The 24,134-nt window shown below is 43.1% G+C and overlaps 1 long non-coding RNA gene across 1 annotated transcript in view; it reads right to left on the bottom strand.

Annotated features, from left to right (window-relative positions):
- The window catches only part of LOC122798842, a 174,060-nt gene that overhangs the window by 100,924 nt on the left and 49,002 nt on the right, over positions 1-24,134 (bottom strand). The window contains exon 3 of the long non-coding RNA XR_006364309.1: positions 14,784-15,026. This is a non-coding gene — a long non-coding RNA (uncharacterized LOC122798842). The remainder of the gene's footprint in view (positions 1-14,783; positions 15,027-24,134) is intronic.

The raw sequence follows: 24,134 nt of genomic DNA, 5'->3' as shown, positions 1-24,134 counted from the left end.
CCTCTCCAAAAGTAGAAAATAGTATGTTTGGAAGGAGATCTCCGGCTACCTGTTTACATACCCCGATTGTCATGGCTTGCATAGTTTGCAGATTACATCTTCTGCTAAGTGTTAACTACTTTATCAAGCGGTTGACTCTTTTGCAAGACAGATGACTAAAAATTGTCAAGAGTTAGAAAAAAAAAGTCAAAAGGGCTCAGTGTAGTTAATGTCTTCCCACAACACAAATCCTGGATACAGCGGGAAAATGAAATGTGCAGTTCTGTGCTGGTTAGTACATGAAAAAAAGGAATCTGGTTATTGTATTACAACAGTATAAAAAGGACTCGAGTATTACCTTCTAGTGATTTATGAGAAACTGCTGTAGATTTTTGACAGAACTAATATTCACTGGAGATTTATTTATGACTGTGTCATTCAAAGAAGACATGGTAAATAAATTAATATAGGGGAAAATGTAAGGATTCTGGCAGTGATGCTAGATCCCTTTTTGCACTTAAAATGTTCTGTAAATTTGCTTCTCTGTCTTGGGACATATGCAACTTTCTGTATTCTACATCTTGGTGGTATTATGATTTCTGCTATTGTTATAAGGTGGAATGCTTCTTCTATCATGAACCCATCTTATTATATGGTGACAGAGATGCTTTGTTCATTGTTACAAGAGGACCTACGCTGGATGTTCAGAACAGGATATTAGTTGAAGGGCCCTCGCAGAACATTAAATAGTTAAACAGAGGATTATGATTGGGTCTTTGACCATAAACAGTGTGTTATGTGCTTAAGACACGGGCGTCAATACATTAAGCTAAAAAGCACAGCTCTCAAACCCTCAGCAGAAGAAGTGGTGACAAAATCTAAACTAATGAGGGGCAAAGGACCAAAGTTGTTGTGGCTTTTGGCTTTTCCCGGTTAGGGGTCGCCACAGCGGAACTCTGGTCCGCTAATGATTGGCAGTTGATTTTTACATACAGAGTTGCCAGCCCTGATGCACAACCTTCAACGAAGGTACGTCCATTCACGCATGTCTCCACACAGAAGACGCTCTAACTGAGAGTCGAACTGGACAGCGTCTTACTGTGAGGCGACAACGCTACCGCAGCACCACCACCGTGGATCGGGTAAAGGACAAAAGTGAGGTACTGATTTTAAGTATTGCTTATATATGCTTATACAGTTTCTAGAATAATGGGCTTTGCATTAGCATGCATTTTCTGGGGAATATGAAGTCTGAAATTCAAATATCTGTCATTATTTAATGCTTTATTTCTCAACGATTTGCCAGAAAAACAAAAATGTTATGAGGAATAGACCAAAACATAAGAGGCAAAATTTGAGACATTCTGCAGAATGAAGGACAGTTGAGAGTTATGCTCAAGAGTGAAACTTGAGAGGTGAATCTTTACATCTACACTGAGACCACATATGAAGCAGGGATCTTATTAGAGACACCATATAGTAGTTCTTTGTAGGGTGGAGTTTCACCTGAGCCCATGTACTGTAACAGTTAGAGAGTACACCTGGTCTCAGGTGCTGCTAAGCACTGAAGTAGGAAGCTGACAATAGGATACAAAACAAAAAAAAGCAAGATCATAGAATGAGTACTCTGACGAGGAATATTTGATGAATAATTACATTATTTTCTAAATATTACTTTTGTTGGGCTGCTTATTTTGTGACTTTATATTTCATTTTTCAAGTCATCATGCTGCTACATTGTACTAATGTCACAGACTGGGTGTGTCAGAGTTGCATGCAGCAATCACACTAAAATCATTTTATTTCATCTCTTGTTTTATTTAAATTTAATTTTTTGGTTTCTTTTTCAAAAGACTTCAGAAATCAGTGAGTAGATGCAATTTGGCAATCCCACTGCCTTCCAGCTTTTCTGGTTAAGTCAGAGTTTTGTACTTGATCTTGAAAAGCTGTTAAAATCTTCATTCCATCTTCCTAAAAAAACGTTGAATGGATTGGTTAACTGCTTTACAGGTTTTTGCACTTCCCCCACATGCATGTAGTGGCTGCCAAACCCGGTAATGCTCTAATGTAAAGCTAGACCTTAGCAGTGGAGAGAGAGGGTACTTAAAAGTTTGTTAAGCACTTTTATTATGCCAAAGGGGTGCTTAACAAGCATATAATTTCTCCAGTTTTGGAGCACAATCATAATGCTCCGTGTAATACATCTATTTTACACACACTTGGTACATCAGGAAACTTCAATTACTTTATATTCCTTACACATATGGACTAAAAGAAGGTTTGTAATTCAGTAAGTGGCATACCACTGTTGTTAAACTTGTTATTTTAGTTGCAGTTTTAATTGTTTAGTTGAATCTGATCCTTCATAACCTTAAGGACTTTGGCACACCAGACCTGTCTGTTAAGAATTTCTTCTTTAAGTTCTTGCAGATTTATATTCATTACTTCAGTAATGCTGTCCATCCTCTTTACCCTCTGCCACCCCTTCTTGTTTTTCCTTTAATCTTTTACAGAATCAGTGTATTCTCTAGTGAATCCTGTCCTTACATTATATGGCCAAAGTGTTTGAGTTCAAGTTTTATTATCAGGCTTTCCAGTGAACAATCTAGATCAGTTTCCTTATTTGTTAACTGGTCTGATCCTCCAGTGCATGGATTTCTCAGAAGCTTTTTCAACTGCCAGAGTTCAGACCATCAGTTTGCTGGGGCATTGCCTTACTTATAGTCCAACTCTCACAAATGCACATTACTACTGAGTCACACAGTATGCAAATGATAGTAGAAAGGCTCAAGCCCTGTACACTTAACTAGTGTTTTGGAACCTTAATCCTCTGCACCACCTGCCAGGTCTTCATTTACTTATGTGACGCCCCCCACTGCTACCAATATGTGATGGGAACCAATATGTGTCATCTCTACACTGGGCCAGTAATCTAGGAGCCTGAATCCTCTGGAGAGGGACGTGCACTTAGAATAGAAATGGATGCACTCAGTATTTCCAGATGCAGACCTCTCTGCATCAAGTACAATTTCCCTTAAGAGCACACAGGCAACACACTCAGCCTGGGGTATGGATGTCTCTATATCTGTCTCCCTCCAGATCCCCAATAAGACTTCCCGCTGGTACAGTTGTAGGGTTAGCTCATTAGCCGAGTGTCAAGCCAAGTCCTCCAGCACCCTCTCTGTAAAGCAAGTGCTTCATGCCCCTGCCCCAAGTAGCTGACACACACACACACACACACACACACACACACACACACACACACACACACACACTGTTTAAGATTTAATATTCACACACACCCACACACCTGCGAAAGGCTGGCACATTCATAAATTCCAACGCCCTGGATCAACTAATCCATAGTCCCACCAGGGGCTCCAATATCCTAGACCTGGTCATTACCAACATGGGAAATCAATGCTCCATACCTATGGTCACCCCCTCGTTAGTCAGGTCTGACCATAAGCTAATCACCCTTAACATCCACATCCCACCCCCCACCCCCCAGTAAAGAAACCACCATAAAAACTTCTCCAAAGCCAACTTCATGCTACTCAAGTCAGAAGTGACAAACTTCATGACACCCATGCAGACGGAACTGAAAGTTCAACTGCTGAATCCTACACTAAGGCACTGTATGAGCACATCCACTCATGCATGAATCGTGCCATCCCAAATAGAACCAAAATGCTCTCATCCAAAAAGGAAGCCAATCTGGTGGTCCCCTGCCATAAACAAACTTTACAACAAAAGGAAGAAACTTTTGCAGAAAAGAGGAAAATCCCAGGATGCAAAACTCCTTACTAGCCTCAGTAAGAAACTGAAATGCCTCATAAAATCCTCCAAAGCTAGTTACGAAAATAAAATTGCCAAAGATTCCAAAGACAACCACAAAGCATTCTATAACTATGTCAAGAATCTAAATGGCAATGCTCAGATCTGCTCTGAGCTAAAACAGAATGGCATTAAATATACTGATCGATTCAGTGCCAACTTCACCCCCTCTCACCCTAAATGGCTTATCTCAATACAGGAAGATTGCCAAATTCCAGTAATAACGGCCACACACTCTAAAGCCAAGAATACAGCATCCATGGGACCAGATGACATCCCTGTGTACTACATGAACTACAATATGAACTAGCACCTCACCTAAGTGTCATGTTTAATCATAGCCTCACCTCAGGTTTTATCCCAATCCACAAGGGGGATCTACCTTGGATCCCGGAAACTACTGTCCCATCAGTCTGACAAGCCTTATCTGCAAGGCCATGGAGCGTATTATCATGGAACTTATAAACAAAGACATTGGCAACCTTCAAACACTGGACCCCACCCAGTTTGGGTTTGTGAAGGGCCGATCTTGTCTCCTGAACCTGATTGACTTCTTTGAATCAGTCTCCAGAGCCATGGACAAGGGTAAGGTGGTCCACACAACCTATCTAGACCTTGCCAAGGCCTTTGACACCATACCCCACACTGGAATCATAGATAAACTTACTAAGTTGAGCATTAATCCCTATGTCACCCAATGGGTTGCTAAATGGCTTACTGATAGAACCCACACTGTAAAAGTAGCCGACTCCAAATCCAGCTCCAGACAAGTGACAAGTGGAGTACCTCAGGGTTCAGTCCTGGGGCTGCTCTTGTTTGGCATCTACTTCTCTGAAGTACAGGTCAACACTAAGGGACTCTAACAAAGTTTGCAGATGACTGCAAACTGGGATCCCAAATGATGTGGATACTCTACAAAAGGGCCTTACAGAAAGAGATAGAGCCATGGGCTCAAGCTCAATGCCAAGAAATGTATTGTTATCCCCTTTGGGAAAAACATGTATCCATGAATTACCATATAGGTGGCAGTACACTAAACACAGAAAGTGTGATAAGAGACTTAGGGACACAGGTGGACAGTGGTCTCACCACAACAGTCAGGAAATCCTTCTATGTGGCACACCTCATCACGAAGGGCTTTTCATCCAGAAAAGGAGGTCATTGTCCCACTGTACTCATCCCTCATTAGACCCATTATAGAATACAATGCCCCATTTGGTATGTACCTCTCAAGACATCTGCAACAACTGGAAAGGCCTCAGAAATACCTCACTAAAAGAATCACAGGCCTAAAGCAGATGCCCAACAAACTCCAGCTATACACTCAGAGGCAATCTCTGCTTAACATACAAGGCCATGTCAAACCCAGAGCTGTTGGACATGCTACACTTAAAGAAATCCCAATCCCTCAGAGCTACACTCTCCAGGGATCTTAACCTTGTCATCACAATAAACAAAACATGCTGGAGGGATAGGTTCCTGATCCAGCGACTCCCAGACTCTGGAATAGATTGCCCATACATGTCAAGCAGAGTGCCTCTTTGGACATCTTCAAGAGGAACCTTGATGATTGGATGGGAGAAAGGAAATTCACTGCTAGACAGGGGTCCAGGAAAGTAAATAATGTGGGAAGAAATAGCCAGGGAATTGTTGGCCCTAGGGCTGATAGCCTAGTACCAACCTATGAACCTATGAACCTATGAACTAGCTATGCCCCCTTCTGCCCAGACTATTAGGTAAAGTCACTGCCAGCATACAATTCACAACAGCTATGCTTAGGCCCTTAACAAAAGGTGTCCAGTTATACTGTGCAATATTAATACTAATACAAACGGCAGTGGTTCACCAAGATGGCTAGGCCTTCTGGAGTGGCCCACACAGTGATAACAAATAAATATAAGTACTCTGAAAGGTTAGATACTAAGGACCAGCCACAATAATAGTTTTAAATATATTTAATAATAAATAATAAAAGTACATGAAAATACTAAATATATATTCACAGTAAACCACAGAGTTCAGATCACAGGAAATATTGAAAAGAGCATTGATGGACAGACTCAGACAAATAAAGAAAAACAATATCTAAACTAAGCTTTACTATATTCCCGACTGAATCTAGGAGAATTTATTGTTCCCTAATAACTTACTTGGGCAAGACAAGCTGAAATATGTGAGCAGTCTTTCTAGTCAAGCTTTCTAAATGGAATACTCTATATTTTGAGATTACTCTCTGTAAAATAAAATATCCAAGATAACTTGCAGAATTACATCATCTGGTCACCTGACTCTATGTTCCCACAATATTTCCTTTTGAGGTTCTACTTGAAAGGGTTGACTTACCAGAATGTCGACTCGACCATTTACAACAGCAAACTCCTAGAATGGCGAATTTCGCCTCCAGGACACAAACCAGTTGGCCACCAGTGGTGAACTTTGCCCTTTCCTCCACTATAGTGTGATCTCAGTGCTGGTATAGTTAGGTAGGGGGGTGTGGGCCCCCCCCTCTGGTGGGTTTTACTTATTTATTATTTTATTTTTTCCAATATGGTGGGTTCAATTTACAAATTTTGTCATTTTTCTGGGAAATTAACCACTTGGCCACCACTGAGGACTATAACATAATTTGTAAATTAAACTCACTGTATTGGAAAAAATAAAATAATATAAAATAAAACACACTGCCCACTTAAATATACCAACTCCAAGATCGCACTGTAGCGGAGGAAAGGACAAAGTTCGTCAGTGCAGGCCAAGTGGTTAGTTTCCCGGAGGCAAAATTTGCCATTCCAGGAGTTTGCTGTTGTAAATCGTCGATGTTGTGGTCTTGCAGTTAAGAGTCGATGCTCTGGTAAGCTGACCTTTTGAAGTAGAACCGCTTTTGAAGCTTGAGACATGAATTGAACATAAACAGCTGCAATACACATCCAAATGTTTATGGCAGTGCCTGCAAGCCTCCCCTCTTTTCACTGAGCTAATGAACAAAGACACTGTCCCAGACCCAGCGTCTCTGGTCCTACTCAGCACTGTGGGATGCATTTTAGTGATTTAACAACTCATTTATATTTTTCCTTATTTTTCTTAAAATAAGCCGTCTGGTTAACCTTTGCTGTGTCAGTGTCCTCTATTAAAAAATATACATTTAATTCAGTTACAATAATATATGCACATTTCTCTTCATTTGAGCAGGATGCACGTTTGATATATTTTAACACAATTAACACAAAAAAGGTCACAGATACATTTTCAGCACAAGCATCTATACAGATCATGTTGACATACTAATGACATACAATTATTTACAAAATTCCAGCTAGTTGTGCTGGCACAAGTCATACATCCACTGCCCCACTTCACCTGGCATGGCTGGCAGTACCTCCCATCATCACATCTCTCCCCTCACTTTAAAGAATCAAGCTAGTTTTTCAAGTGACCCTTGAGAAACATGGCTTAAGAGAAATAAGCCTATCCAGGAATATGTTGCCCCATTCCCTGTCTTGAGATTCCATCTGTCTTTGCATTGCTGACCCCCACTACAATGTTCAATGTCATATCATATGCCTGCAACCCTAGGCTCTGCCACAGTAACTTGGGATTTTGCTGGCTGGCTCACTGTAAGCCATAGACCCCCATCAGACTCCTCCTGCCTCCTACTGCAAATACTCAGCACAAGGTTCTCCCTGTCATGGTAAGGTTTTGTCATGTTAACATGGTACAGTTTGTGCCCCTGACTAGCAGTCATACCATGTAGTTAACATCACTGACCTTCCTTACCACCTTGTAGAGTCCCCCCCAAGCTGCCTGCAGCTTGTTTTGTCTGACAGGAATGAGAACCATAACCTGTTGTCCCACAGCATACTCTCTGGCTCAAGCATTACTGTCATACCAGACCTTTTTCTGCTGTTGGGCTCCTGCCAGCTTTTCCTGGGCCAAGCCTATGAACTCCCTGAGCCTTGTCCTGAGATTTAGAGCATATACCACAACAGACTCCATGTGGAACTCACACTCACTCTCCCACTCATCATGAATCAAATCTAGAGGTCCCCTCCCCTTATGCCCATACAGCAACTCAAAGGGTGAATTAAATGTGGATTCCTGGGTACCTCTCTGTAAGCAAACAACAGATGGGGCAAATATTTATCCCACTCTCTCTTAAAATGGTCTGCAAATGCCCATAGCATGGTCTTTAGTGTAGAGTTTAACCTCTTCACAAGACCATTAGTCTGGGGGTTGTAGGGGTGGTCTTTAGGTACTTCACCCCACAGCAGTCCCACAGACAAGCCTGCAAGTCTGACATGAAATTGGCACCTCTGTAAGTCAGTATTTCTCTTGGGAAACATACCCTGCTGAAAATCTCTAGCAAAACATTTGCCACCTTCTCTGCCTCAATGGAGGACAGAGCCACCACCTCAGGGTATCTAGTAGCAAAATCTACTACCACTAGGATATACATTTTCCCTGTGGAACTTGGGGTAGTTAGAGGCCCCACAATATCCATAGCTACCCTCTGAAATGGCTCCTCAATCAAAGGCAAAAGCATTAAAGGAGCTTTGACCTTGTTTCCTGCCTTGCCTACTTTTTGGCACTGCTCACAGGTCCTACAGTACCCTGATATATCCCTGGAAATCCCAGGCCAATAAAAGTTCTGCATAATACATCTCTTGGTATGCTTTATGCCCATATGACCTGCAATGGGAATGTCATGGGCTATGGCTAGAAATGTCAGACGGTAGGCTATGGGCACTACCAACTGCAGTATTACCTCACCTTCTAGCCCACCCTCAGGGGTCCCCTCTCTCTACAGTAACCCTTTGTTCCAGGATACAGACTCCCCTTTTCCTTGAGGATCAGTGCCTCCCTTGCCACCTCCCTCAAGCCTTGTAATGCAGGGTCTGAGAGCTGAGCCTGTCTCAAATCTCTCGTTTAACTCTTCCCAGCTCCCCTTCCACAGGAAGTCTGGTATCCTCTGACAGCAGTGCCTCACTGTCAGCCTGGGTACTACTACTCACCTCTGCCCTTGCAGTCACTCTGTCCAAAGGAACATAGGTACCCACCAGCAGCTGTGACTCACCTTCAGTCGCACTGCTACAGGGTAGCTCCCTCCCTGAAGTAGCCACATCACTCATCCTGGCTTCAGGTGTGCGGTCTGTCTGGGTCTCCCTCAGCCTGTCTCCAAGCTTGACTATGTGTCACTGCATGCACACAAGCTACTGCATTATCAAAATCATTCCCTATCAAGACATCCGTGGGGATATCCTCAAATACACCGACTTGCTTGTTTCCTTTTCCACCCTCCCAGTCATGGTGAACCCTGGCTAAAGGGATTTGGAATAAGATCCTCCTAAAACTCTGACTGGAGTCGACTGCCCAAGCAAGTACTGCTCCTCTTTAACCACTGCTGGCTTCACAATGATTATATCAGAGGCTGTGTCTCTCTTGGCAGTGGCCTGTTTCCCATCCACCAAGATCAGATATAAACTCTGCTGGTATTTTGGTACCTATGATGTCTCCAGACAACTTACCACTGGCATTCTGTTATTTCCACTTGCTGGTTCCCCCACCTGTTCTTCCCCACCTTGTCCCTGTACATGGCCCCACTGGTTTCATTTAAAACATTTAACCCTTGATCCTGGCCATGTACCTGAACTAGTGGCTTCCCCTGTTACTGGCGAACTCTGTTGGGGTGGTTTAGGCTGCCCACCATGGGTTCCTTTATATCCATGTGCAGCACTGGGAATCCCTTTCCTGTGTAGTGATACCCTGCCTGCTAGGTATAGTACTTCCTTTTTCCCAACTCATCTGCAGAGTTGTATTCCTTGTCTGACAACCAGATTCTCATGTCCTCAGACAAAGTGCTAAGGGCTTGCTTCCTCACCAAAAGATCTGCCAGTCCTTGAAAAGTGGTGACCTGACACCCATTGATGCACCTTTGAAAATAAGTGCTTAGTTCAGCAATATAACTACATACACTTTCGTCTGCCTTGCGTCTATGCTCACAAAACTTTTTTTCTGTAAGCCTTAGGTGTTAACTTAAAACACTATAATAAACAGTACTTAATATTCTCATAATCTAACCAATCAGTACCAGACAATTTAGAAACAACACTTACAGCTTTACCATGGAGTAAGGGGGTCAGGAACTGTACCCAGAGCCCTCAGTCAACATTATACTGTTTGCATACTCTTTCAAATATATGAATAAAACTATCAAAATTATAACCTTCTTGGTACTGAGGAAGAAGTTTACTGACCTTTATTGCTTCTGGGGTACGGTTACTCCCTTCCCTGTTACCTCCATGACCCTGGTGAAGAGTCAGCATTTCCTTTTCATGTTGCCTCTGCCTCTCATTTTCTTCAGCTTCCAAGCACTGTGGTCTCTCTGCTGATTCTACTTCCAACAGTTTGGCCTCCAGTTCAAATCTCTTTAACTCTAGATGGGTTTTTAAGTTCTCTTAGGAAAAGTTGAACTGTCCTGTTTCTGAGGACTGCAAATTCCTATCACCAAACTGGTTATCCTCCTGGTTCCTGGTCTGTGCTGCAGCTGTGGTTAAGGCTGCAATCATTTCCCCTTTAGTCAGGTTGGCATGCCCCAGTCCTTTGGCTTGACACATCTCTCCTACTTTGCCTGGCATGGCTGGCAGTACCTTCTACCATTACAACTTATTCATTTTCTGACAAATCATTGCGTATCACAGTCAGTCAGTAATGCCATCCATTAGAGTTTTCATAGTTCTTATAGTTCAGAAAATGCATGTTCATGCAACACTTCTTGTTCTGTTAACTTTTTAAGTGAATTAAAGTTGTGGCTGTGAGCTATTAATGGACTGCAGCCTATAGTCAAAAGAACAGTGTTTGAATCCTTCCACCTACATTTGCATACTGTGTGACTTTGAGCAAGTTATTCAAATAGTACTCATGGTTCACCCATGAAAAGGGACACTTTGTCCAGTGTGTTTGCCTGGTAATCAAAAAGATGAAAGGAAATAATATTTAAAATGTGGCCTTTTGGGGCCGTTGTCTCCCATTATTTTGGTTTTGTCCATAATTTTCGAGTAAAGATGTTGAGAAGTATCTTGGTTTGCTTCCTGTAAAATCTGTGGCATTATGGCACATTATTGTGAATTGCAGTCTGTAAATAATGACAGGCATATGAGTTTTTAACTTTGTATCTTTCAGAAAATACTTATTAATATAAAGCCCTGTGTTCTAAAAATACTATATAGACAAATAGATCATAAAAGAATAATTTAAAATATGTTCCTGATTTTTGGATCTTTGCCTCTGGTTCCTGAGTTAAGTGTATGTGTTAACTTTTTATTAAAAGTTACACCTTATACACCTTTTGTGCTGGCTTTTGTATTTTCGAGTTAAGTGATTGGGAAGCAAATTAAGTAATGGCAGTTGCAATGAGTTGTACTGTATTGTTCTCATAGCAGTGAGCTGAAATACATGTCCTCGTCACTACTCATGTATTTGTTCATTCATTTTATTGCCAACAAACATCTGAGAGTACTCAGTCATATAAGAAGCTATAATTAATGGTCGCACTTGTGTGTGTGTCTGTATGTCTATGTGCATGTGCACAAGTGTGACTGTGTGCATGTGTGTCTGTAAATTTTAGTTCTTGCATCTCAGAGTAGTTATTGTATAAAGAAAGGAATTAACTGTAGAAAACAGGAGCATCATCATTTCAGATATATACTTTGGGTATGATCTTTTGTTTCTTTGTGTATTTTTTTATTGTTGACTGTGTCTTTATTATTTGGCTGTGAATAAATTGGCTAGCATGAAGTCTATGTTTAATGTTATGTATACATTGTTAATTTAACTTGTTTTTTGCAGGCACTAGAGTGTGAAATTCGCTATGTTTAGCTACAACAGTTTATCTGGTACTTAATGCAGATAAATAAGGCTATGAGCTGTTGATGAGCTTATCCGTATAATACATGGTTTGCCTCAGCTTTCATTTGTCTAGTGTGAGTCTGACCATGTCATGTCACCAGACAGTACTGGCTGCCACTTAAAAGGGACACTTGCATCCAATGGGCTATCCCAGGCTGTTAACAAATGTGTTATACATTCTCTTTTGAATTCTTGCACCACTCATATGGCAGCTAATTAATGATTTACTCTCTGCTGTTGGACTGTGAATGCCAGCATGTTTCTTGTAGCTTAATGGGTTGCCAGGTGCAACTTCAATAAATGTGAGTTTCAAAGAAAGAGAAGTTTACTGTTGCTCATGTACGTCTGTGTTCAATACAAGAGTGATCTCAGTGTTTTTAAATTGAATCCAAATCTCTGTGATAATTTAAAACTAAAGATGTAAACAGTATGCACACTGACAGGTATAAACAGTTGTTTTGTAACAACTGGAGAGAGAGAAAGACTGACAAGTAATAGAATATTGATGTGGCTGCCTAGATAGAGGGTGGGGTGGTGACCATTACTCTGTCTATGGTCACATGTGATCACAATCCAGCTATGAGTGAGATGTAGAGAAATTGGTGAGGTTAAGAAATGCAATTCCGTAACTATACTGGATGCATTTTGTGGAATACAAGGACAAGGGAGCAACTTTCATTGGCCCAGCCAGCTCCTAGCAATGCACATGCTGTTTTGGAAACAACTTTACTTTATTTAATTTTGTGTCTAGTTCTTTTCTCCTCAAAACAACTAATGAACTAGTGTAGTAAATCTATGTGCTTTAATTTATGTTTACAAAAGTGTACAAATGTGTTTTGAGTGTCTCCTACTCTAGTTCTCACAACAGTTTTCTCTCTCCTTTGTTCTCCTGGCATTTTGGTTAGATTTACCTTGCAGACTTGTATACCTCATTCTTAACTTTTTGTTTTGCAGTAGCTATTTTATTACCGTTGCTGTCCCTCTTATTTGTAACCTGAAATGCTACATATTTGCAGTTGTACGTAACCTCCACCCATTACTACAGCCTGTCTAACAAAGCCAGCAGCTCTGTCTTTAACAACAATGCTGCAGGCTTTCCTAGCTACGGTTACAGCACTTCTCTGCTGGAGAGCACTCTGCCTTCTGGGTACGTCAACATATTGGTGGGAATGGCCTGCTCCCTCTCCCCTGCTGTCATACCATTTCTATACTGTGTACAGTACTCTAGCATGGCTGCAAACAGAAGTCATGCAGAACATTGATGATATCATTAGAAGTAGGGGATTGGGTTTTCAGTGGAGCTGTAGTGACACTACAGTTATTACTGTCCACTGAAATACCACAGCTTCCTCCATCTACAAAATTTATGTTTTAATCTTTAGTAATCTGGTACCACTGTAGGAAGTTTTGGGGGAGTGGGCTCATAATGCTTACATTATCTTGAAAGTAAATGCAATGTAATTGAATCCTGTGCCACATACCTACAAACATGCGAACATGCATGTGTGCTTCCATGCACACACACACACACACACACACACACACACACACACACACACACACACACACACACACACACACACACATGCAATCCTGGAAGTCAGAATGACCTCTGCATTTATTTAAACACATCATTATAAATTATTACATAATACTTAATTTTACATATTTTTGTACCTTTTTCCCTCCTCTCTCTGTTGACCATAATCCCCCTTCCAGCCAATTTGTTCCCTTTCACTGAGGTGCTACAGATAAAAACATGACTGACATGTTGAATGAGTAGCCGTGCAGACAGGCACGTAGCTGACATGGTGAATGAGTATCACTACAGATATGCACATGGCTGACATGGTGAATGAGTATCACTACAGATAGGCACATGGCTGACAAAATGAATGAGTAACAACACAGCTAGGCACATGACTGACATGGTGAATGAGTGACACTATAGACAGGCACATGGCTGATATGGTGGATGAGTATCACTACAGATAGGCACATGGCTGACATGGTGATTGGGTAGTGCTACATATAGGCACATGGCTGACATGGTGGATGAGTATCACTACAGATAGGCACATGGCTGACAAGGTGAATGAGTAACAACACAGCTAGGCACATGACTGACATGGTGAATGAGTGACACTACAGATAGGCACATGGCTGTCATGGTGGATGAGTATAACTACAGACAGGCGCATGGCTGACAAGGTGAATGAGTAACAACACAGCTAGGCACATGACTGACATGGTGAATGAGTGACACTACAGATAGGCACATGGCTGACATGGTGATTGAGTAGTGCTACATATAGGCACATGGCTGACATGGTGGATGAGTATCTCTACATATAGGCACATGGCTGACATGGTGATTGAGTATCACTACAGAGAGGCACATGGCTGACGTGGTGATTGAGTAGTGCTACAGATAGGCACACGGCTGATATAGTGGAACAGTAATGCTACAAAGAGATACATAGCTGACACAGAGGTTGAAGAGGATAGGAAGATAGGAAAATAAGAAAGAGAAATACAGGAAGCAGATGAAAACATACAAAGATAGTTACAAGGTATAACAGATGAGGGGTTGGATTTCTTTTTGTTGTGGTTAGAGAGCCATGTATTCAATATATAAATAAAAATGTTGGTGAGATAGGTACAGGAGAATAGTCAGGGAATGTAAAAAGGGAGAAGAGAATGCATCAGGGCAGACATGCAAATGTAAAACACAGACAGAGAAGGGTGGTATACAGGTGAATGGCAGGAAGTACAGTAGAAAGACACAGACTGACAGAGGGTTGACAACTGCAGATGATGAGGGTTGGACAATGAACAAGTTATGTGAATGGCATAATAGGGAAGGAACACCTGGATGAGGATAGGGCAGGGACCATGACTGGATTTCAGGCTGTCTCTTGTGGCAACACTCAGTCATCAGACACATCACAAGCAAACTGTGCCTCTGTTGGCTTAATGGTCAGGGCCTACTGGTCATACAACTCAACAAGTCCTGCAAGGAGGTGTTTCACAGTGCTGAAGTAGGCATTCAACTGCCAGTGTACCTTGGATGACACAAGGAGTTGATGGGAAACCCCTCTGGTCCACTGTCAGAAGAAGAGCCATACGTGACAACCCGAAAAAGTGGCTACAGTGACCGCCAGTGATCCCTCCAGGCCATCTTCAGCAAGATGACCTCCTGTGCTGAGAAGCACACCTGGCAACCAATGGCTACCCAGATCCAATGGTATTTGCTGTCTCACTCCAAAGAAATTGCCTCCACTCCACAACGCCCACCACAACTGGACCTGCAGAAGGACAGGAAAAGACAACACATTAGTACACCATATGTTTCACATAGAGTTGCAGTTATGCAATGGAATGTCACACATAGCATATGCATCACACTGCTAGAGGAGTTGCTCCAGCCATGTTCATCTAACACTCCTCAGCTGCTGTAAAAGAAAGCATGCACACCTCTGTATACAGGTCTAGAAGCAATACAACAGAAGAAGAAAAAATGCTTATGTACAATACATGTCTGTCTCTTTGTCTGTCTCTTTCTATCTCTCTCCCTGCTCACCTTAACTGCCCACTGCCAAAGCAGGAAAGGGTGTCTCCACCACGAATCACTATAGTGATGCTGGCACTACTCACCAGAATGGGCAATGCTAGTGGCTCAAAGGATGCTACCAAATATCATTGAGGAGCTACAGGCCACACAAGCAATGCATATAAGAACACGGGTCACATGCTTTCCTAGAGCCATACTAAGCATGGCTAACACCAGCTGGGCGGAGCAGTGCATTGCATTCTGCACACGCTTCTGAAACAGTATCTTTAAATTGCCTCAGTAAGATAACCACTGCACTACAAGGCCTTTAGTTATGATACAAAGTACCGGTACTATTTTGAGTGAGAACACTTAACAAATAAAAATATTTGGAAAACAAAACTTTACATATTAATTCTCTGGAAGTAGAAAAAAAAAACCTGAAGGCAGAAAACCAGACTTGCAATGTACTGTGGTGGAGATGCACACCCTGGGTACTGAACAACTAGGGAAGAACAGAATACAGGGATCATGAAGATCCCTGTATGTAGGGATAGGCGTGGCAACATGTAGTAAATACAGGGGGTGACAGGGTATATGTATGGCTACATGAGATCAATGATCAGATGCTGGGTGAGTTGTGGGGAGACCATTCTCATAGCAAACAAATGTAAATGGGAGGTCTTGTGCACAGCAGTGAAGCAGCTGGCTAAAATGCTGCAGAACTGGTCATATATGGAGGGTGTTTTTTTTACAAATTGAATGACACACCCTTTCACTGACAGGTGTAACCAAAAATTGTGTAGAGCTTTCCATGGACCCTCAAGAGAGGTAACAGCATGAAAAGCTCACCAACAAGGAAATAGAGATGTAACTGCAGGCCCTCTGAATTTACATTATGAGAACAATGGGAAAAGGTGCATCAAGACCAGGTGTGGCAGGGAGTGGTGCAGTACATGAAGTCTGTGACCAGGCATAACAGGCCTATGCAGCACAAGTGGGAAGTGGCAACCAATATGATAGTCCATGCAAAGAATAAGACACAGGACATTACCATGTAGATCTCCAACACAGAAAGAGCTCACAGAGATGGAGGAGTTCTTGATATTCCTATCTGGTGTCAGGGAGTGGACCCGCCTACCTGGGAATGGCCTAGCAATGACCATCTGAGTGTCAGTAGGGGCAGACTTCAAGTTAATCTCACGTGGTACTAATCCATAAAGTGCAGTGATGGGAATGATTCCCCTAGGACATTCTGCATATTTATCCTTTCAGGTACCTCAAGCCTACAACTGCAACAGCTCACATGTTTGTCAAGCTATGTATGTATGTATGTACGAATGCCTCTTTATGTTATATACATGTAGTGCTGTCTACCTATGTGCATGCCATGGGAGGATACAGGCATATGAACAGTGCTGCCAGAGGTCTCATTCTTTCGCAGGCTTTACTGGTGGAGGGACCAGCACAACAGGTCAGCACATGCCTGATGTCAGTAGGTCTGCAGTGGCTGACAATTAAAGCAATGCCCACATGGCACAGTCAGATGACACAGTGGCACTCTCTGCAACAATACCATGGGAAGCTTCACCCACATCACCAGTACCAGAGGCCCTTGTGGAGCTACAGGCTGACCCTACACCATTACTATTGCAGAGTAGCCCTCCTGTGATATCTGTGAGTCTCACCAGGATCCCCATCCCACATAGCCTCTGACAACTGCATTGTCTCTCACATGTGTTTACCCACCACAGTGGAGCATTATGGGAGTTCATGGTGCTGCCATGTCATGTCCAGATCAATCCCTGCTCTGGGTACAGAGCGCAGCAGATGTTTAGGGCAGTAAGTGGTCAGTGCCAGAGGTATAGGCAGCTGCTGCCAACAGTACTAATAAGATTGTGAGTAAGCTCTGTTGTTTGTGTGACAGCTTGCAAACCTGCACAGTGACATTGTGTGACAGCTTGCAAACCTGCACAGTGACATAGATTATCCGGGCAGTAACTAGATGTTGCTGCCTAGGTTAATGGTGGCAGATACATCCTCCTCAATGAGACACATGGCAACCACCTGCCAGTCTGCCTTTACAGGTTGTGCAGTGTGTGTTTGTAGAAGAGTTTGGATGCAAGATAACCAGGCACATGTCACTCACACACACACACACACACACACACACACACACACACACACACACACACACACACACACACACACACACACACATTACACAGGCCACTACTCAGACAGCTTTGCTATGGCCGCACAACCTGCTACACTCAGCTGTTGGTAATCTCATGGTTGTTGGCAGTGAAGGCCCTGGGACCCCTGACCAGGTTGCTAACAAATGTTTCCATAGTTGTAGCCCTTCCTTATCATCTGTGGGGTGGGCACACACAGCACCATGCCTGCTCATTGCCATTGTCACACTCATGGCTGACGAAGCCCTGCAATCTTCAGACATGGGACACCCCATAGGAATGCAGGAACTTGATCCTGTAGTTCCCTACTACAGACCACATGAAGCCCTGAGACTGCAAGCCACCACACTGGGACATCCCCATTGGTTATGACATAGCGGCTTAACCCCCACTGCTGGGAGATGTGACCCCTGGGTTCCCCACAACAGCAGACTAACAACAAATATAAAATTCGCCTATCATGACCCTACCTCTATGATAGTGCTGCTATCAGCTGTCACTGTGCTCCTGTTGATGACTCTGCCCTCCCCACCCCTTAACCTGTGTGTGTAAAGTGATGTCTGCTACACATTATGGCTAGTCCATGCACTGCCTTGCATAACCTGGCTGTGATAAGGCATGTTTTATTTTATTCTCTGTTGTTGTTGTCATATTCCAAAGTTTAGGGCCAGATGCCACCTCTTTTCCAGTACCATGGTGTATTGCACCTGCTTCTGCCTTGTATGAGGTACTGCTGCTGCTGAGGCTGGCTCTTCATCCCCAGACGTTACACCCTGCTATTTGCTACTGATCCTAATGCCATGTTGAGCCTTGCTTTGATGCTTCCCTGCTGCTGTAGTGGTTTCTGCAGTGTCATGTTATGCAACATGGCTGACACCACAGATATTTTGCTGCAGGTGTCTAGCACATCTGATGTATCATAGCAGCAGATGAGTCCCTTTAGTTCATATGCTCATAGGCTGGTACTAGGCAATCAGCCCTAGGGCCTATACAAGTCTTGCCATAACGATTCCCTGGCTATTTCTTCCCAGAATATTTACTTCCCTGGTCCCCTGGCTAGCAGGGTGACTGACACGATCCCCAGGGTGAATTTCCTATCTCCCATCCAATTGTCAAGGTTTCTTTTGAAGAGGACCAAAGAGGCGCTTAGCTTGACATGTATGGGCAGTCTTTCCAGAGTATGGGTAGTCTCTGGGTCAGGAACCTATCCCTCCAACATGTTTTGCTCATTGTGATGACAAGGTTTAGATCCCTGGAGCATGTGGCTCTGAGGGATTGGGATTTTTTTAATGTAGCATGTCCAACAGCTCTGGGTTTGACATGGCCTTGCATGTTAAGCAGAGATTAACTCTGAGTAAGCAATATGCGACAGAGTATAGCTGGAGATTTTTTAGATGGTCAGCATAGGGCATGTGCTTTAGGCTTGTGATTTTTAGTGAGGTATTTCTGTGGTCTTTACAGGTGCTGCAGATGTCTTGCGAGGTAAATACCAAATGGGGCATTGTACTCTATAATGGTTGATGAGTACAGTGGAACAATGACCTCCTTTTTTCTGGATGAAAAGCCCTTAGTGATGAGGTGTGCCACATAGAAGGATTTCCTGACTGTTGTGGTGATGTGGTTATCGAAGGTGAGACCACTGTCTACCTGTGTCCCTAAGTCCCTTATCACACTTTCGATGTATAGTGTACTGCCACCTATGTGGTAATTCATGGATACATGTTTTTTCCCAAAGAGGATAACTATACATTTCTTGGCATTGAGCTTGAGCCCATGGCTCTAGCACCAAGCATCTGTTTCTGTAAGGCCCTTGTGTATATATCCACATCATTTGGGGATTCAATAATGGCTCCCAGTTTGCAGTCATCTGCGAACTTTGTTAGCCAGAGTCCCTTAGTGTTGGCCTGTACTTCAGAGAAGTATATGCCAAACAAGAGCGGTCCCAGGCCTGAACCCTGAGGTACTCCACTTGTCACTTGTCTGGAGCTGGATTTGGAGTCGACTACTTTTACAGTGTGGGTTCTGTCAGTAAGCCAGTTGGCAACCCATCAAGTGACGTAGGGATTAATGCCCATCTTAGTAAGTCTATCTATGATTCCAGAGTGGGGGATGGTATCAAAGGCCTTGGCGAGGTCCAGATAAGCTGTGTGGACCACCTTACCCTCGTCCATGGCTCTGAAGACTGATTTGAAGAAGTCAATCGGGTTGAGGAGACAAGATCGTCCCTTTATAAAACCAAACTGGGTGGAGTCCAGTGTTTGAAGCTTGCCAATCTCTTTGTTTATAAGTTCCATGATAATGCATTTCATGGCTTTGCAGATCAGGCTCATCAGACTGATAGGATGATAGTTCCCGGGATCCAAGGTGGATCCCCCCTTGTGGAGTGGGATAACTGGAGCTGTGTGCCACTCATTGGGCACAAAGCCTGAGGTGAGGCTATGATTAAACATGACACTTATGTGAGGTGCCAGTTCAGTTTGTAGTTCATGTAGGAGACAGCCCGGTATGTCATCTGGTCCCATGGATGCTGTATTCCTAACTTTGGAGAGTGCGTTTTTTACCTGTGTGGCCATGATTACAGGAATTTGGCAATCTTTTGGTATTGAGATGGGCCCTTTAGGGGGTGAGAGGGGGGGTGAAGTTGGCACTGAATCAGTCTGCCAGGATATTGGCAATATCCTTGGGATCAGTATATTTAATGCCATTCTGTTGCAGCTCAGAGCAGATCTGAGCATTCCCATTAAGATTCTTGACATAACTATTGAATGCATTGTGGATGTCCGTGGAATCTTTGGCAATTTTATTTTTGTAACTAGATTTGGAGGATTTTATGAGGGATCTCAACTTCTTACTGAGGCTGGTAAGGGAGTGTTTTGCATCCTGGGATTTTCCTCTTTTCTGCACCAGTTTCTTCCTTCTGTTGTATAGTTTGTTTATGGCAGGGGACCGCCAGATTGGCTTCCTTTTTTTGGAGGAGAGTGTCTTGGTTCTATCTGGAATGGCACGATTCATACATGAGTGGACATGGTCGTACAGTGCCTTAGTGTAGGATTCAGCAGTCGGACTTTCAGTTCCCATCTGCATGGGTGTCATGAAGTTTGTCACTTCTGACTTGAGTAGCATGAAGTTGGCTTTGGAGAAGTCTTTTATTGAGGTTTCCCTACTGGAGGGATGGGGGTGGGATGTGGACATTAAGAGTGATTAGCTTATGGTCAGACCTGACCAACGAGGGGGTGACCACTGGTGTGGAGCACCTATCTCTCATGTTGGTAATGACTAACCTGACTGACTAGGATATTGGAGCCCCTGGTGGGACAATGGGTTAGTTGATCCAGTGCATTGGAATTTATGAATTCCAAGAACCGTTGGGCAAAGGTGTTGGTACCCAAGTAGTTTTCCCAATTAATGGCAGAGTAGTTGAAATCACCCAGTATTAGGGTATTTGTTTGTATCTTAATATTTTCCATTATTTTTAGAAAGGTGTAGTGAGAATCTTGGGACATGGTGGGGGATCTGTAGCAAGCTAAAATTTGTATTGCAGTCTTACCTAGTGTTAGTTGCACCTGTAGAATTTCAGATGCATTGTGTTGGGCCTGGAGGTGTGAATATCCTTGATGAATATGAACACTCCTCCGCCTTTAGTGTTTTGGTCCTGGTTTGGTGGCTGAAAAGTGTGGTACGAGTTGTAGCATGGTATTGCAGGGGTGCTCTCTGGAGCCTTGAACCAGGTCTCAGTTACTGCACAGATATCGACGTTCTCCATTTTTAGGAGTGCCTCGAGAGAGTGCATTTTGAGGTTTAGACTTCTAGCATTGAGTAGCATTACATTCAGATTTTGCATGTTTATATCTGTTAAGGTGGTGGTTTTTGTCCTTTGAGCCTTGCCTAAAAAAAGCACTATAGGGGTGGCAAGAGCCTTAGCCAGTAACCTGAATCTCAGGGGCGACAGGTGTAGACCATCTCTGGCAAAGCATCGTGGTTTGTCGATCATGTCATCTCAGGCAGACAGATACTGGATCTCCTTTGATTGACACCAGAAACTTAGCCAATTGTTGAAGTCAATCCTTTTGTCCTTATACTGTGGTATCATTCTGGGTGAAGACAGGATGCTACTCAGGGCTTCGGTCATACCTGCCTGGGCCACATGATCTGAGAGCTCTTCCATGTCTCTTTTCATGTAGTCCAGGGAGGTACGTCTCAAGTCATTCACTCCAACATGGACAATGACAGAGTCATATTTGTACTTGTTGTGGAGTGACTTGAGTGCATGCATGATGTGGCGGATCCTGGCACCCAACAGGCAGCTGACTGTAGTTTTCTTCTTGTTCAGCCTGGTGAGTGGAACATCAGTGTGCCTGACTATAGAGTCACATATGACTAACATGTTGGGTACGTTGTCTTGCCTTAGGGGCTGTTGTTGGGTGGCACACTGGTGTTGTGAGCTATTTGACACTTTGGTTGTGATTGGTGTTTGTGTTTCAGCTTCGGAAGTCCTTGTTGCTTGGGCAGGTTAATGTTAAGGGTGTCCGCATAAGTGGGTTTAGTGTTATTATGTGTGGATGCTGGTGGCAAGAGTTTTGAAGGGCTATGTGCTGCTTGAGGTGTAGTGCAGGTGTTAACCTTCTCCTCTTGACTGTCTAGCACAATCTTGGGTGGAGAGAGCTTTGCTTCCAGTTTGGCTATGTAAGTGTATCTCTTGCAGGTTGTTGTGTTGTGTGGTAGGAGGAGAGGGTTGTCTGTGTACATGAGGCAATTGCTCCATTGCCCCAGTATGCCCAGATTCACCAGGTGGACAGGAGAAATCACCAGACGGTGACCCTTGGACATGCCTGGTTTGGTGTTTCTTTTGTAAACTACAAGAGCTGTTTTCCCTTACCTTGGCAAGGTACTTTGCAATTATAGGCTGTTTAGTGCCTATGATTAATTTCTCCTTATTAATAAGGAGAGTTGAGTGCTTGTATCAGTTTAATGCTTCCTAGTGCTTTCCAGCAGGTTTTAGAGCAAGTGCTAGTCACAGGGATTCAGATTTTAGTGCTACTACTGAGAAACCAGCTAGTTCTAAGGGAAAGTTTGAAGATACTTTCTGGCATCAGGAATAGTTTAAAGTGCTAGACTAATAAGCTAATAAAAGTGCAGAAGAGCAGAGAACTAGCAGATCTAAGGGAAAAAATTGAAGAGCACCACTCAGAAGCTTACAAAAAGTCCTGGATACAGCAAATCTGTATCTGTGCTACACACTCTCAATGGCATTGTGTGTTTCTTCATGAGTGGTGTTGCACTCCATCTCTGATGTGGTCATGTGGATGGTGGTTATCATCCATGGTTCCATATACTTGTTATGGCCTGCAATGCAGAACAGTCACACCGTTATATGTGGCCTGCTCCCTGCTTGCCTGGTATATGTATATACTGCCCTACATACCCTGTCTATGTGTGTACCCACCAACTAGATGACCTCCTGGGAATTCTTCCTGCATGAGTTGGTAGTATAGATCAGATGTGTGCCGTATCTATGAACTGTAGGTATTGCTAGGGTGGTACACAGATGCATTACACATATAATGCAGTTTGCATTACAGACCACATGGCAGTTGACAGAATGAAAAGCATTTCCTACTAATGTATGTCAGTTGCTGTGAACTGGCTGGAGCCTTGATGGCAATGTGTGTACAATCTATGTTCACAGGACCTCGGGGAAACAAACTATGTTGTAAAATGCCAACATATTGATGTTCCTCTTCTCTGCAGCCTTAGGGAAACTAGACAGGTCACATACTGACCTTTAATGCAGAAAGCTGTGGGTTCTATTCCCAAACCAGGTATATTGATGGCTGACACTGTATAGTAGGATGGGGTGGATGCTGTTGTCCTTTAGATGATGCATTAAACCAAGGTTCCATCTGCCTGAGTTGGTGGTAGCTCAGGTAGATGGAAAAGATCCCATGCTAGCTATTGAAAAAAGTAGGGGAAATTCCCCAATGCCTTGTCCAAATTTCCCCTAGTTGTATAAATATCACCTTAGGGTTTCCCCTGAATAGAGGTTACTAGCCTAGTGGGACTAACCCTGTCAATGAAAGGATAAATAAAATAAATAAAAATGTGCTTCTCCATGTGCCGCAGCCTGATGATGAGGAACTGATGGAGGATACACAAGGCTGGCACCTACAATACTCCTTATGTGTCCTTCATAGGTCACTGAAGGGTCCCTGTAGTTAAGATCCACGTATTCCCCTTGATTCTGCTTGTGGAGGACATAGCCCTTTTAGGTCTCGTATGGTTTCCCTATCCAACTCAGTATCAGTCCACTGACCTTCAGTCCATGAGGTGTTGGCACATATAAGGTATCTTCTGCACTGATGATGATGGCCATGATGCACAACACTGTGGTCAGTGGATCCAATGGTGACCAGTAACACACGATGTTAATACTAGCATATTTCTAGCCCTGTGACTAAAATCTGAATTGATCCACCATGTTTGATGTCATCATTTGTATAATCTATGTCTGCTTCATTTGCTTGGTGCTTCTCATTTCCATATCATTGTGTGGTCATTTGCACATGTTGCATGTTGTGTTAATGTTCACATTATGCATCAGTGCTGTCTATGTCTCTGAATCATTTGTACCTTATGCGCTGTCAATTCCTGCACTAATGTTGCACTGTACA

This window comes from Protopterus annectens, chromosome 3.part1 (assembly GCF_019279795.1).
Source record: "Protopterus annectens isolate FY-2018-M chromosome 3.part1, PAN1.0, whole genome shotgun sequence".
Classification (NCBI taxonomy): domain Eukaryota; kingdom Metazoa; phylum Chordata; order Ceratodontiformes; family Protopteridae; genus Protopterus; species Protopterus annectens.
The sequence above is the reverse complement of the archived record's forward strand: the minus strand, read 5'-3'. Positions and strand labels throughout refer to the sequence as shown.